This window comes from Protopterus annectens, chromosome 1.part1, assembly GCF_019279795.1.
Source record: "Protopterus annectens isolate FY-2018-M chromosome 1.part1, PAN1.0, whole genome shotgun sequence".
NCBI classification, from domain to species: Eukaryota; Metazoa; Chordata; order Ceratodontiformes; family Protopteridae; genus Protopterus; species Protopterus annectens.
In genome coordinates, this window is record NC_056726.1 from 774,912,596 (window position 1) to 774,929,487 (window position 16,892).

The window sequence follows — 16,892 nt, forward strand, 5'->3', positions numbered from 1 at the left end:
TACATGTATTACATTTCAAGGTACTTTTCTAGCTTAGACACAAGCAAATTCTGATTGCAGTTCATATTTTCAAGCAGTCTTTGTTCTGATTATCTATACCTTCTGCAGCTGCGTATTTTCTCACAGCACAAGCGGAACTCCTTATCTAAGTCTCATAACATTTATACAAGTGATACATCTATTCATTATTTTCCTGACACAAGCAGAAATTATCTGCTTTCCTGTAAATTTCTAAAGCATAACAAAGATTATAGCTACGCATATTTCATGACAATACAAGGTTAGACAGCTTCTGCAATTTGTAAAGATTTTATGCAGTGTGAAATAGAATAAATGTGTTAACCCTTTTCAAGCCTTAAATGCACTAAGCATATTACTAATACATACACTAATACATATTTTTCTGACAGTTTGACATAGCTTTGTATGTTAGGCAGAGCTCACCTCTGAGTAGGCGATATGCGACGGAGTAAAGCTGGAGTTTTTTTAGATGGTCTGCGTAGGTCATCTGTTTGAGGCTGGTAATCCTCTTTGTGAGGTATTTCTGCAGCCTTTCCAGTTGTTGTAGATGCCTTGTGAGGTACATACCAAAAGGGGTGTTGTACTCTATAATGGGTCTAATGAGTGATGAGTAGAGGGGAACAATGACCTCTTTTTTTCTGGATGAGAAACCTTTTGTGATGAGGTGTGCCACATAAAAGGATTTCTTGACTACTGTGGTGATGTGATTATCAAAGAAGAGACTACTGTCCACCTGTGTCCCAAGGTCTCTTATCACACTTTCGATGTTAAGTATACTACCGTCTATGTTGTAGTTCATGGGTACAGAGTTTTTACCAAAGGGGATGACAATGCAATTTTTGGCATTGAGCTTGAGGCCATGGCTTTGACACCAGGCATCTGTCTCAGTGAGGCCCTTTTGTAGGATGTCCACTTCATTAGGAGTTTCGATTATGGCTCCTAGTTTGTAGTCATCTGAAAACTTTATTAGCCAAAGACCTTCAGTGTTAGCCTGTACTTCAGGGAAGTAGATACCAAACAGGTGAAGACCCAGGACTGAACCCTGTGGTACTCCATTTGTCACTGGTCTGAAGTCGGATTTGGAGTCTGCTACTTTCTACAGTGTGGGTTCTGTCAGTGAGCCAGTTGGCCACCCATCTTGTGACATAGGGATTTATACCTAGTTTAGTGAGTTTATCTATAATTCCAGAGTGGGGGATGGTGTCAAAAGCCTTGGCAAGATCTAGATAGGCTGTGTGAACCACCTTACCCTTGTCAATGGCTTTGTTGACTGCTTCAAAGAAGTCTATCAGGTTTAGGAGACACGATCTGGCTTTTACAAACCCGAACTGGGTGGGGTCCAGAGTTCAAAGATTACCAATGTCTTTGTTTATAAGTTCCATGATAATACCTTCCATGCCTTGCAGACCAGGCTCATCAGACTAATGGGGCGGTAGTTCCTGGGGTCCATGGTGGCGCCCCTTGTGGAGTGGGATAAACATCACTGTGTGCCATTCAGCAGGCACAAAGCCTGAGGTGAGGCTATGATTGAACATGGTACTTAGGTGGGGTGCCAGTTTGTTCTGTAGTTCATGTAGAACACAGCCTGGGATGTTGTCTGGTCCCATGGATGCTGTGTTCTTGGCTTTGGAGAGTGTGGTTTTTACCTGTGCAACTGTGATTACAGGAACTTTGCATTCTTCCGGTATAGAGATGGGCTCTTTAGGGGGTGAGAGGGGTTAAAGTCAGCACTGAACCTATCTGCCAGGATGTTGGCAATATCAGTTGGGTCTGTATATTTACTGCCATTGTGCTGTAACTCAGAGCAGATGTGAGTGTTGCCACTGAGATTCTTGACATAGCTGTAGAATGCTTTGTGATTGTCTTTAGAATCAGTGGCGATTTTGTTTTTGTAACTAGCTTTGGCGGATTTTATCAGGGATCGCAGCTTCTTACTGAGGCTGACCAGGGAGCTCCTCCACTCATGGGATTTTACTCTCTTTTGCAACAGTTTCTTCCTTCTGTTGTACAGTTTGTTTATGGCAGGGGACCACCAGATTGTCTTCCTTTTTTTTGGAGGATAGTGTCTTGGTTCTGTTTGTGATAGCACGATCTATGCACTTGTGTAAGTGCTTATAAAGTGCAATTGTGTAGGATTCAGTAGTCATAACTGTATTGTCCATCTGCATGGGTGTCATGAAGTTCACCACTTCTGTTTTAAGAAGCATGAAGTTGGCTTTGGAGAAATTTTTTATCATGGTTTCCTTAATGGGGGGTGGGGGCAAGATGTGGATATCTAGGATAATTAACTTATGGTCGGATCAAACCAATGAGGCGTTGACTTCAGGTGTGGAACACCGGTCACTCATGTTGGTAATGACTAGATCTAGGATAATGGTGCCCCTGGTGGGGCTGTGGATAAGTTGATCCAGGGCATTGGAATTTATGAATTCCAGAAAGCGTTGAGTGAAGGAGTTGGTACATGAGTAGTTTTTCCAGTTAATGGTGGGGTAGTTGAAATCGGCCATGTCTCTTTTCATGTAGTCCAGGGAGGTATGTCTGAGGTCATTCACACCAACATGGACTATGACAAAGTCATATTTGTACTTGTTGTGGAGTGACATGAGTGTGTGGGTTATGTGGCGGATCCTGGCACCTGACAGGCAGCTGACAGTAACCTTCTCCTTGTTTAGCTTGGTGAGTGGGACATCAGTGTGCCTGACTATAGAGTGTGTTGGGAACATTGTTTTGCCTTATTGGCTGTGGTTGAGTGGCACACTGAGTCTGCGGGCTATGTGTCATTTGGGTTGTGTTGGGGGATGGAGGCTGCTTGCATTTCTGCTTTGGAGGTCTCTGTTGCTTAGACAGGTTATTACTGAGAGTCTCCGCGAATGTTTTTGTGTTTCTATGTGTCGATTTTGGTGGTGTAGATTTAGTGAGACTATGTGATGAGTGTGATGAGTGTGGTGTGGTGCTAGTGTTTACCTTCTCCTCTTGACTATCAAGTTCAGTCTTGATTGGAGAGAGCTTTACCTCCAGTTTGGCTACATAAGTGCATCTGTCACAGGTTGTGGTGTTGGCTGGTAGACGAGAGTGTTGTCTGTGTACATGAGGCAATTTCTACATTGCCCCAAGATGCCCAGATTCATCAGATAGACAGGAGAGAACACTGGGAGCTGACCCTTGGACATGCCTGAATAAAAAACTATTTTCCTCTAGATAAGTGAGGAAAGTGAGTACAAGAGCTGTTTTTCTCTAAGCAAGTGAGGAAAGTAAGTACCAAAACTGTTTTTCTCCAGGTAATGAGGAAGGTTGAGTGCTGTAGTAATTAGTAGGTTATTTAGTGCTTACAAGTTCTGAACAAGAGCTGATCACGAATAAGCAAATTCAAGTGCTAAAACTAAGAATCTGTATCTGGACTAAATTAGTTACAGGAAAGGGGGGAAACAAGTGCAAATGTGGGCTTTTAAATCAGAAAGTTGAGAGAGATGGAAAAACTGCCCAAACTGCCAATAACTACAATTTCTGGGCCAGAACCACTCCTTATGTGGTAGATAGGTTACCTAGTGCTTACCACTCCCACTGATAAGCTAGAAGGCTTCCCACCAACACAGAAAGCTTGGGGTGGTTCAGAAGCTTACATACAGTCCTGGATAAAGCAAATCTGAATCTGGACTACACTAGTTACAGGAAAGGGTTTGTATATATATATATATATATATATATATATATATATATATATATATATATATATCAAAGTAGCTAGAACAGCAGTAAAAACAATTCAAATGCAGTGCAAGCTAGCACACTTGAGTATGTAGCAATGTTAGACCAAACAGTTTAAAAAATGCAATTAAATTAAAAATGACTAAAAACAAGTGCAGAAGGAGTCTATTAGGTAGAATGAGGTAAAGAGATGGCGGATGGGGGAGTGTCTCAGATCAAATTTACAGTGGGGGCGGGCAACTACAAAAGCCTCCAAATTTAAACAACAAGATAGGAATAGGGAGGGCGGGTATGGGAACACTAACACCTTCAGCAGAGATCTGAAAAACTATACAGTGAAGCAAAAATTTTAGCATATTAAATCAAATGTTTCAATCTACCTCACTTGAACTTGCTGTCTGTCTTTCTTCTTATGTGTTTCCAAATTATTTTTTAATCACTCGGAGGTTTCCCCAATATTTGCTCTCATCTCATTTGAAAAGTATGGTGATTTTTTCTTCTTTCTGAGCAGAATATTTATTTCACTAAAGTCTTACTGCTTATTCAGTGACTGTGCTTAAGTAACCTAGAAGTTCTTCCACACTTTCTTTATACCTGCCGACTCGTCCTTTTGTGACACCATCCTGAAGCTGTTTGCTTCAATTTATACTTAAACTGAATATGAAAAAGGAGGAGCTGAGCTATTCTCCATTTCTTGAACTGAGATCCTGTTCATCATACCCATGTGAGAACATCATGCATGACCAAGACTACTCTCTTATGATCACTTGGTATTGCTTATCTGAAATTCATCCCACGTAGACCATCAAAACTGAAGCAGCTCTCGGACGTGCCTACAACAATATGTTCTTGTTAATATCTAATTAACATTTCCAGTCAACTGTACTTTCTCCCATTTCACTTATTATGAGGTCACCCTGTATCATTTTCCCTTTTCCTTATCATGATAATGGCCTCTGCACCTTGCTTGGATTCTTTTGCCAGTTTCAGTTTTCAGTTTGGCCTCTTTTATTCCTTGTTTACTCATTTCTTCTCTTATTTTGAGGTGTTCCTGTATGGACAGGGTTATACCTTGTCCTCTCTTTTTATTTGCCTAACAACTAGATTGGATTTTGCTGCTTTTGCAAACTTAAAATGGAAAAGATAAATGATCTTAGGATTCAAAGCCCCATCAGTGTAGGTGCAGAGGGTATAACTCCCCATATGCAATATGGAGTAGATCTGTTACATACTAGTAAATGACATTTTGCTGAATTATTATTAGGAAATATATTGGTAAAAAAAGTCATTCAAAAGCAGGAAAATAAGGCACATCCACATTATTTGTAGAGCAAATGTCAGCTCTGCAACAAGGACTTTGTTATACGTGTCAGTTTCATTATTTGTCACTTTCTTAACTATAAATTTGTAATATGTTATACATCCCAGTCATATTTCTTAAACACCATCTTAAGACATTCTTATTCAGTAAAAGCCAATGGATAATTAATATTTTACTTAAGTTATAGGTACATGTATTTGTTACTTTCAATTTTTTTCTTTTACGCTGCTCTTTATTACCTTATCCATGTTAATATTATTATTAATACCTTTTTCTATTTAGCACTGATCACTTTTTATATGCAATTTACATTACTAAACTACTCTGATGCTTAAAGGAGAGATGTCAGTATTTCCCTCCTGTTTTTCTGCACCTCCCCCATTTTCTTGCTTAAATCTTGGTAGATAATAATTTAAACATATTAGGGAGAATCATGGTTCCTTTGCCTAATTGGTGCCAATCATCATAGTAACTTAGCAATATACTCCTTCCAGTAGGCCCCCAATGGCTAGTAAACTGAAAACCATAAGCTCTGCTCCAAGTTTTCAACAATACAATAAAACCTAAAGTACAGCACACTATAACCTTATGTATACAATGACCAAGCAGAGACTGTTGTCATTTGTGTTACTAAAAATGTTGTTCCCCAGTTTTACAAACCCCTCTTATTCTGATCCTGTTTTACAGTCATACCAGCAGACCACAGGAGGATAGATGTTTATAGATGTTATAGACAAGCTCACCAGCCTGAACATAAACCCCTACATCATGAGATGGGTTGCCAACTGGCTCATGGATAGAACCGACATGGTAAGAGTTGCGGGAGCTAGGTCTGACTCTAAAGCGGTTACAAGTGGCGTTCCCCAGGGCTCAGTCCTAGGACCCCTCCTGTTGGGCATATACTTTTCAGAGGTACAGGCAAGCACAGGAGGACTATGGCTGACCAAGTTTGCAAACAACTGCAAACTAGGGGCTATAATTGACTCTCTGGCTGACACAGACATCCTCCAAAAGGGTCTTACTGAGACAGATGCCTGGTGTCAAAACCATGGCCTCAAACTAAATGCCAAAAAGCGCATAGTCATCCCCTTTGGAAAAAACAAAGCACCCACAAACTACCACATAGGTGGGAGCCCCCTAAATATGGAAGATGTAATAAGGGATCTGGGGACCCAAGTAGATAGTAATCTCTCCTTTGATAATCACATTGCCAAAGTGGTTAGAAAATCCTTCTATGTGACCCACCTAATCACAAAGGGGTTTGCATCCAGATCAAAAGAGATCATTGTGCTCCTCTATGCATCACTCATCAGACCCATCATAGAGTATAAGACACCTGCAACAGCTGGAAAGACCACAGAAGTACCTCACCAAGAGGATTGCAGGCCTCAAACAGATGCCCTATGCAACTCGACTGAAGTAACTCCAGCTGTACTCGGGTTGCATACCGCCTACTCAGAGGTGATCTCTGCCTGACATACAAGGCCATGCCCGACCTAGAATTGTTGGACATGCTCCACCTAAAGAAAACCATATCCCCTCGAGTCACGCGCTCTAGGGATCTAAACCTCACCACAACAATAAATAGGATGTGCTGGAGGGATAGATTTCTGTCCCAGAGACTTCCCATGCTCTGGAACAAGATTCCAATCTACATTAGGCAGAGCTCCTCACTAACACTCTTCAAGAGAAACCTTGACGAGTGGATGAGAAACAGAAAGTTTACCCAGGGGATCACTTCAGTGGCTCTGTTGGACAGAGGCACAGGGAACTAATCTAAGGGGGCGGCAAAAGCCAACACATTCTGGCTAGGCTTTTAATGCCTTTGGGTAGATAGACTAGTACCTACCTATGAACCTAAGAAAATCTACCCTCTTTCTCAGTGCAGCATCCACAAAACTATGTTGCCTCAAAAAATACATTTCATTAGTAAAATATAGCCTCCTTTAAGTTATGATATGGTACTGATTTGATGACAATGAAAGGATGCCAGTGTTGAAATGGTACTGTGGCTTAAAAGTAGTTATGTTATAAAGATGTTTTAAGGAATTGCATTATAAAATCATTCATGCTCTCATGAGTGCTACTGTCATCAGAAATTTAATGCATCAGTAAATTACAAAGATCGTGAAAGTCACACCCACTAACAGTCAATCAGTGTTGATAAAAAAGTCAAGAAAGTGCATGCAGTTCTTATGATATTTATTATTTTTCACTATGGCATTCATAGCTGTCTCAGAACATTTCATGCATCAATAAATTAGCAAATACTAAATGTCATATCCATTAACTTTTAACCAGTAGTTATAAGTAAATCAAGAAACACAGTTTACGTGATATGATTTCCACTGCCTTATTTGTAAAGATTAAGGAGAAGAGAAAAGACCAGATGTCTTCTCTGATCTAGGAAGAAAGATATCCTGAATTAACCCATCTAAAGCAGTCAAAACCAAAGCAATTTCATAGGATCATAGGATCATAGGACATTACTAAGCTATTAACCCAGAGGTCATTTTAAGCCTAGCCATTTCATCTCAATGTAATACCACAGAAATGCTAGTGATGACTGCCCATGTCCAGAAGGGTTGTTGGCTCTATCCCCAGTAAGAATTTACGGTGCCCCATCTACTTGTCTAGTTTCCTCTTGAACAGTGTCATATAGGTGCTCTGTTTCACATGAATTGGTAGCCTGTTCCAAAGACACGGCAGTCAGTGGGAGATAAATCTGTCCCTCCAGCATGCCCTATTTAAGTTGTAGGCCATATTTAGGTACCGGGAACAGGTATTCCTAGTCCCATTTGATTTACAGATATGCAGCAAGTTCATTAGATTTGGGTCTTGGATTTTTTTATTTTAATTTTGGATGTTAATTAGTCTTCAGTTTTAGTAAGATGACAAACTAAGAAAGCATATGCAGTTGTGCAGTGTTACAAATGCATTAATCATATAGTGGTAGCAGCTAATAGCTTGCTGACCAAAACATTGTATGTGAATTTTCTTTTTTTTAATCTTTATAATGTTGATATTATGGAGTCTGAAGTTTGGAAGTCTGGTAGTACTATTTCCAGATTCTAAAATTAATACTGACTCATATATTTGTGTGCATAACAAAATGTATCATACTGAAACACATTTGTTTCATGCAAGTCTACTCTTGCTCATATTTTATACAATTGTATGCTGTACTGGGCTGTTGCAGGGTGTGGGGAGCTGTGATACTTACTAGTACCTGCAAGTAAGGGCAAGTTGAAGTTGATGCTGGATGTTTTCTGAATGACAGTTATTCATCATCCTTTGGGAAACATTATCCTGAATAGAAAAATGAGACTCAAGGCCCTCTACTCTGAAACATAAACTAGTATGCCTTCCTTCAAGAATTCCCAGCAACAACTGTTCAAAGCCCAATCAGTGTGAATGCAGAGGGTATAATTCTCCATATGTTTTAGGGAATAGATTTGTTACATACTGACAAATGACATTGTGATGAACTACTGTTAGACAAACACTGGTGACAAAAAGGGAATACAAAGCAGGAAAATAATGCCCACCCACATTATCTGTACTACAAATGACAGCGCTGCAACAAAATCTAATGTATAGGTATCAGTTTCATTATTTGCCACTGTCTGGTGTTGAGGCAGAGGTTAATGATATTAGCTATTAACATACTAGTTCGTGTAGAGCAGGGTTTGATTCCTCTGAACCATCACTTGCTTTTATGTGACGCTGAGCAAGTTACTTAACCAGACAATGTTCTGGACAATTGGGAAACTTGGCTAATAGGTTCATAGGTTCATAGGTAGGTTCATAGGTAGGTACTAGGCTATCTGCCCGAGGGAATTTATAAGCCTAGCCAGAGTGTGTTGGCTTTTGCCGCCCCATTGATTAATTAACTGAGCCACTGTCAAGCAGAGCCAGTGAAGTGATCCCAGGGGTGTACTTTCTGTTACCCATCCACTCGTCAAGGCTTCTCTTGAAGAGTGTTAGTGAGGGGCCCTGCCTAATGTAGTTAGGAATTGTGTTCCAAAGCATGGGGAGTCTCTGTGACAGGAATCTATCCCTCCAGCATGTTCTATTTATTGTTGTGGCGGGTTTTAGCTCACTAGAGCGCTTGGCTCGCAGTGACATGGATTTCTTTAGGTGGAGCATGTCCATCAATTCTGAGTTGGACATGGCTTTGTAAGTCAGGCAGAGATCACCTCTGAGTAAGCAATATGCCACTGAGTATAGCCGGAGTTTTTTCAGTCGGGCTGCATAGGACATATGTTTGAGGCGAGTAATCCTCTTGGTGAGGTGCTTTTGTGGTCTTTCCAGCTGTTGGAATTGTCTTGTGAGGTACATCCCAAATGGGGCATTGTACTCTATGATGGGTCTGATGAGTGATGAGTAGATGGGCACTATAACCTCTTTATTTCTAGATGAGAACCCTTAGAAATTAGATGGGCCACATAGAAGGATTTCCTAACTACTTTGGTAATATGATTGTCAAAGGAGAGATTACTATCTACCTGGGTCCCCTGATCTCTCTTTACCTCTTCTGTATTAAGGGGGCTGCCACCTATGTGGTAATTTGTGGGTGTTTTGTTTTTCCCAAACGGGATGACTATGCATTTTTTGGCATTTAGCCATGACTTTGACACCAGGTGTCTGTCTCAGTAAGGCCTTTTTGGAGGATGTCCGTGTCAGCCGGAGAGTCAATTATGGCTCCCAATTTGCAGTCAGCAGTGAACTTGGTTAGCCATAGTCCTCCTGTGTTTGCCTGTACTTCTGAGAAATATATGCCGAACAGTAGGGGTCCCAGAACTGAGCCTTGCGGGACACCACTTGTGACTGGTTTAGAGTCAGACCTGGAGCCCAATATTCTTACCTTGTGAGTCCTGTCTGTAAGCCAGTTGGCAACCCATCTTGTGACGTAGGGGTTTATGTTCAGGCTGGTGAGTTTTTCTATAATACCCGAGTGAGGAATGGTGTCGAATGCCTTGGCGAGATCAAGGTAGGCTGTGTGAACCACCTTTCCCTCATCTATGGCCTTGCTAACTGTCTTGAAGAAGTCAACCAGGTTTAGTAGGCATGATCTGCCCTTAACAAAGCCAAGCTGGGTCGGGTCAAGTGTTTGGAGGTTCCCAATGTCTTTGTTAATGAGTTCCATGATGATGCACTCCATGGCCTTGCAGACCAGGCTAGTCAGGCTTATGGGGCGATAGTTACCAGGGTCAGTTGTGGCCCCTCCTTTGTAGAGCAGAATAACCATTGCTATGCGCTATTCTTTGGGCACGTAGCCTGTGGAGAGGCTGAGGTTGAACAGCATGTTTAGGTGGGGGGTTAGTTTGTTCTGTAGTTCATGCAAGATGCAGCCTGGGACACCATCTGGCCCCATTGATGTTGTGTTTTTGGCCTTTGAAAGGGCTGTTTTCACCTGTGTTTCTGTGATTTCTGGGACACTACACTTTTCCGGTATTGTTGTGGGCCCTTTTGAAGGTAAGAGGGAGGTGAAGTTTGTACTGAATCTATCTGCCAGTATGTTGGCAATATCAGTAGGTTCAGTATATTTTGTGCTATTTTGCACTATCTCAGAGCATATCTGTGAGTTGCCACTTAGATTCTTGACATAGCTAAAGAAGGCTTTGTGGTTATCTTTTGAATCCTTGGCTATTTTTCTTTCGAAGTTAGCCTTGGATGATTTTATGAGGGACCTTAGTTTCTTACTGATATTGATCAGGGATGTCTTTCCTTCTTGTGATTTGCTTTTTTCTGAACTAGTTTCCTCCTTTTGTTGTTTAACCTGTTTATGGCAGGGGTCCACCAGATTGGTTTCCTTCTCTTAGGGGAGTGAGTCTTGATTTTGCTAGGGATGGCATGATCCATGCATCCTTGTAGGTGCTCATAGAGTGCAATTGTAAAGGATTCTGCATCTTGGGCAGTGTTATCCTTTAGCATGGGGGCTGTGAAACTTACCACCTCTGCCTTAAGTAAGGTGAAGTTTGCTTTAGAAAAGTTTTTCACTGTAGTTTCCTTGGTTGGGGGTGGTGGTGGGGTGTGGACATCCAGGGTGATTAGTTTATGGTCTGATCTAACCAGTGATGGGTTGATCTCCGGTATGGAGCACCTGTCATCCATGTTAGTGATGACCAGGTCCAATATGTTGTGGCCTCTGGTAGGGGAGTTTACCAGCTGATCCAGGGCATTTGAGTTGATAAACTCCAGGAAGCGCTGAGCCTGGGAGTTTGTACTCAAGTAGTTTTCCCAGTTAATGATAGGGTAATTGAAATCTTCCAAGATCAGGGTGTTCAGTAGGACCTTCATGTTTTCCAGTGTCTCCAGAAAGGTGGAGTGGTGGTCTTGGGTCATGGAGGGTGATCTGTAGCAGGCCACAATTTGCAATGCAGATTTGCCCGATGTTAGTTGCACATGGATGATTTCAGAGGTATCATCCTGCGCCACTAACTTGGAGGTGTGGGTATCTTGATGAATATGGATACACCCCCTCCTTTTGTGTTTCGGTCCATGTTCTGTGGCCGAAATGTGTGGTATGAGTTGTAGCCCAGTAGTGCTGGAGTGCTCTCTGGAGCCTTGAACCAGGTTTCAGTTACTGCACAGATGTCGACGTTCCCCATACTTAGGAGTGCTTCGAACGCATGCATTTTGAGATTTAAACTCCTGACGTTGAGTAGCATAACACTCAATTTTTTACTTGTGCCTTTTATGGAGGTGGGTTTGAATTTTGAGCCTTGCCTAAAAAAGGCACTATGGGGGTAGCAAGAGCCTTAGCCATTTTTCGAAAGCCAAGGAGTGACAGGTGCAAGCTGTCTCTTGTGAAGCAACGCGGCTTGTCGAGCATGTCATCCCAGGCTGACAGATACTGGATCACCATTGAATGACACCAGAAGCTTAGCCAATTGTTGAAATTTATCATTTTCTCTTTATACTGAGGTATCATTCTTGGTAAGGGCAGGATGCTACTCACGGTCAGGGTCATACCCACCTAGGCTACATGATCAGAGAGCTCTTCCATGTCTCTTTTCATGTAGTCCAGGGAGGAATGGTTCAGGTCATTCACACCAACATGAACAATGACAGAGTCATATTTGTACTTGTTCTGGAGTGACCTGAGTGCTTGTGTTATGTGGCGGATTCTGGCTCCCGACAGGCAGCTAACAGTAACCTTCTCCTTGTCCAGCCTAGTGAGTGGGGCGCCAGTGTGCCTGACTATTGAGTCACCTATTACTAGTGTGTTAGGTATGTTATTTCACCTTAAGGGCTGTGATTGTGCGGCACATTGATTTTGTGTTTTATGTGTTGTCTGGTTTGTGATGGGAGGTGCAGGTTTTGTGGGTGTCTGCTTTGGAGCTCTCTGATGTTTTTGCAGGTTTTTATTTAGAGCCTCCGAGCATGATTTCGTGTATTTATGTGTATTTTTTGCCAGTGCTGGTTTAGTAGGTCTATGTGAGGCTGGAGGTGTGGTGCAAGTGTTAACCTTCTCCTCATGACTGTCTGTTCCAGTCTTGGGTGGAGATACCTTAGCCTCCAGTTTGACTGTATAATTGCATCTTTCACATATGTTAGTGTTTTGTGGTAGGAGGAGAGGGCTGTCTGAGTACATGAGGCAGTTGTAACATTGCCTCAGGATACCCAGATTCACCAGCTGGACAGGAGAGTACACCTGAAGTTGCCCTTTGGTCATGCCTGAATAGTAGGGTGAGCTGCTTAGTCACTTGGTTGGTGAGGGGTGGATAAAGAGCAAGTGTTGGGGTATATTAGTGCTTGCTATTAGGTCTGAGCAAGTGCTGGAGTGTAGGATGCTTTTTGAGTGCTTAGGTTGTGAGTTAGACTAGTTTCAAGTGAAAAACTGAAGAGGAGACTTAGTGGAGCCGGGAATAATTTAACCCTAGCTAACCGGTGCTGCCCAGTGCACAAAACCATGCAATGCGTTTTTTAAACTACTAACTTCTGGGCTGGAATCACTCCTCCAGGGACAGATGGCTACTCAAAGTTCCCCTCTCTCACAGGTGAACAGAGAACCTTCCCTCTATCCAAGTAAGGTATGGGCAACTCAGAAACTTGTAGCACAGCCCTGAATTCAGCTCTAGCCTGAAAACTGGACTATAGTAGCTTAGAAAGGTGGGAAACAAGAAATGTACTTATTTATTTTTTTTTGAAAAGATAAGGCAAAAACAGTAAAAAGTACACTTAAAATAGCTTTAAACGACTACAAGTGATCAGAAAAGGCTATCACACTTTAGTGTGTAGCCTACAATAGTTAAACAATTTATTTAAACAAAAAACAACTTTTTAAAAGTGCAGGCAGTCAAATGAGTACAATATGTGAAAAAAACAAGCTTTTAAATCACAATAAGTGCTGGAAAATCAGCGTTTAGGCGGAAAACATTAGTCTTCATTAGTCTCCTGGATCACATGCCTAGAAGCTAATTGTGAATCTATGAATTTACTGTTGAACATTTTCTTTATGCTGATTAGTACCCAACAAACTCACTTTTAGCAGAACATATCCCCACCATATTATATATGATCATAGGATCATAGGAGGTTACAAGGCTAATGGCCCTGGGGCCCTTACAAGCCTAGCCAAGAGTTTATCCCCCAAAAAATCCTCAGTCAGCAGTTGTCACCCCATCAGTGAGGGACACAGGTGGAACCCCTGGGACATATTTGTGGTTTCCCATCCACTCATTAAGTTTGAGCTTGAAGATGGTCAGCGAGGTACTCTATTTGACAAGCATGGGAAGTCTACTTCAGAGATGGGGCAGTCTCTGGGAGACAAACCTGTCTCTTCAGCAGGTTTTGTTGATGTTGCATATTAGATTCAGGCCTTTTGAGCAGGTAATGTGCAAGGAGTTAGACTTACAGATATGGAGCATCTCTAGTAGGGCAGGGTCCAAGATTGCCTTGTAAGTGAGACAGATCACCTCTGAGCAAGTTGTATGATACCAAGCAGAGTGATAGTGATTTGAGCCTGTCCACAAAGGACAGGTGTTGGAGGCCATGGATTTTCTTTGTGAGGTATTTCTGTGGCCTTTCCAGTTGGAGCAGATGTCTGGAGAGGTACATCCCAAGTGGGGCATTACACTCAATTATTGGTCTAATGAGGGAGGAGGACAGAGAGGTAATAACCTTCTTTTTTCTGGATGCAATCCCTTTACATATGAGATGAACCAAGTAAAAGACTTTTCTGACCACTGCTACTACATGATGGTCGAATGTGAGATTGTTAACAACCAGGTTGTGTGTTTAGGGGTTGCCATTGATGTGGTAATCAGTAGGGGCCATGTTTCTGCCAAATGGTATGATGATACATTTTTTTGCATTTAGCTTAAGGCCATGACTTTGGCACCAGTCATTAGTTGCTGTGGGACCCTCATGCAGTATGTTAACATCATTTGGGGAATCAATGACAGCACCCAACTTACAGTCATCCACAAACTTGGTCAGCCACAGGCCTTTTGTCTTTGCCTGGACATCTGAGAAGTAGATGCCAAGCAGTAGGGGTCCAAGGACAGATCCCTGGGGGACTCCACTAGTGACAGGTCTGCTATTGGAGATGGAGATGCCTATTTTGACCTTTAGCATCCTGTCAGTGAACCAGTTGGCCACCCACTTGATGAGATAGGGATTTATGTCAAGTTGTGTTAGCTTTTCGATGATGCCTGAATGGGGGATTGTGACAACGGCCTTGGCCAAGTCAAGGTAAACTGTATGTACTGACTTTCCCTCATCCAGGGGCTTGGTAACAGTCTCAAAGAAGTCAACCAGGTTCAACAGGCAAGATTTGACGAATTCAAACTGGGTGGGATCAAGTGCCTGGAGATTGTCTATGTCCTTGTTAATTAGATCCATAATAATACGCTCCATGGCTTTACAGATCAGACTTGTCAAGCAAATGAGGATATAGTTTACAGGGTCAGTAGTGGTAGTGGCACCACCTTTGTGCAACGGGATGACAATGGCAGTTCTCCACTCTTGTGGAATGAAGCCTGTATTTAGGCTTTGGTTGAATAGGGCGCTCAATGTCAAAGTCAGTTCTTGCTGGAGATGGTGCAGAATACAGCCTGGGATACTATCAGGTCACATGGAAGCTGTGTTCTTTGCCTTGGATAGGGCCTTTAACACTTGATCTATGGAGATATGAGGTGCATGAAAGTATCAGACATGATGAAAGGGCCTTTGGGAGGACAGGGGGGTGAAGTTTGCGCTGAACCTATCTGCTAGTCGGTTGGCTAAGTCAATAGGATCAGGGTAAGTGATACTGTTAAGTACTAATTCGAAACAAACCTGGGCTTTGCCATGGAGGTTCCTGACATACATGAAGAAGGCTTTGTGTTTTCCCCTTTGTTTCAGAGGCTAGTTTCGATTCATAATTGATTTTGGAGGTTTTCACTAGTGATCTAATTTGCTTGTTGAGGCTAAGGAGTGAGTTTTTCCAGTTTGGAATTTGTTCCTTTTACCCTTGGGCAACACTTTCTTCCTTTTGTTGTAAAGCCTGTTGATAGAGGATGTCCACCAAACAGGTTTGTATTTCCTTGAGGAGCAGGTCTTAGTTCTGTTGGGAATGACTGAGTCCATGCAGTTGTACAGGTGCTTGTATACTGCATTGGCATACTGTTCGGCATAGCTGTCTACATCCTCTGAGGGGGTCGGCGGTGTGAAGCTACAGATACTCTTCCTTAGGAAGTTGTAGTCAGCTTTTGAGAAGTTTTTTAGCTTGATTATGGCTAGGGGGTGGGCGGGTGGGATAGAAACTTCGAACGAGACAGTCCGATAATCTGATCTCACCAGAAAAGAACATACTATGGGAGTGGTGCAGTGGTCACTCATGTTGGTGAGAACTAAGTCCAGAATGTTATCTCCCCTTGTGGGGGATGAGTAAAGCTGGTCTAGTGCATTAGAAATGATGAAGTCAGGGAATCATTGAGTAAGTGCATTAGTGCAGGAATAGGTCATCCAATCTATGGTAGGGTAGTTGAAGTTGCCAAAGATCAGGGTGTTATGGAGTACCTCGATGGAGTCAAGTAGATCCAGGTAAGAGGAGTGGGTGCCCTGAGTCATGGATGGGGGTCTGTAGCTGGCTATAACTTGGATGGGTGCCTTGACAACTGTCAGTTGCACCTGGAGTAGTTCCAGTGCATCATGTTGGTAGACCAGTCTGGAGTTGTGCCTGTCCTTAATGAAGATAGAAACTCCACCACACTCAGTCTTCCCAACCTCACTTTGGAATCGAAATGTGTGGAATAAGTATAGCCTGGTAAGGCAGGGGTGCTCTCTGCAGCCCTGAACTGGGTTTCTGTGACCTCACAGACATCGGCATCTTCCAGTGCAAGGAGAGCCTCCAGTGAGTGCATTTTCAGGTTAAAGGTCCTAGCGTTTAGCAGCATGACCTTCAGTTTGTTTTTTGACAGATCTTTTATGTTGGAAGATTTGTTTATGTTTTTAGATTTGTCTTTGGGACATTGCCTAAAAAGGCACAATGGGGGAGGTGAGAGTCTTGGCCAGGATCTAGAATCCCAGTGGTGATGGGTGCACACCATCTCTGGCAAAGCAACGAGGCCTGTCAGCTGTGTCATTCCAGACAGACAGATACTGGATCCCCTTGGAATGACACCAGAAACTAAGCCAATTGTTGAAGTCAATTATTTTTTGTTAGTATTGTGGTAACATTCTTGGTGAAGGTAGGATGCTACTTAGGGCTAGAGTCATACCTGCTTGGCACGCATACTCTGAGAGCTCAGTCATGTCTCGCTTCATATAGTCCGGGGATAAGAGGAGGCATTTAGATTTCATGGAATGTGAAGTCTGGCATATTAGGTTTTCAACATTCATTTAACCAGTCATA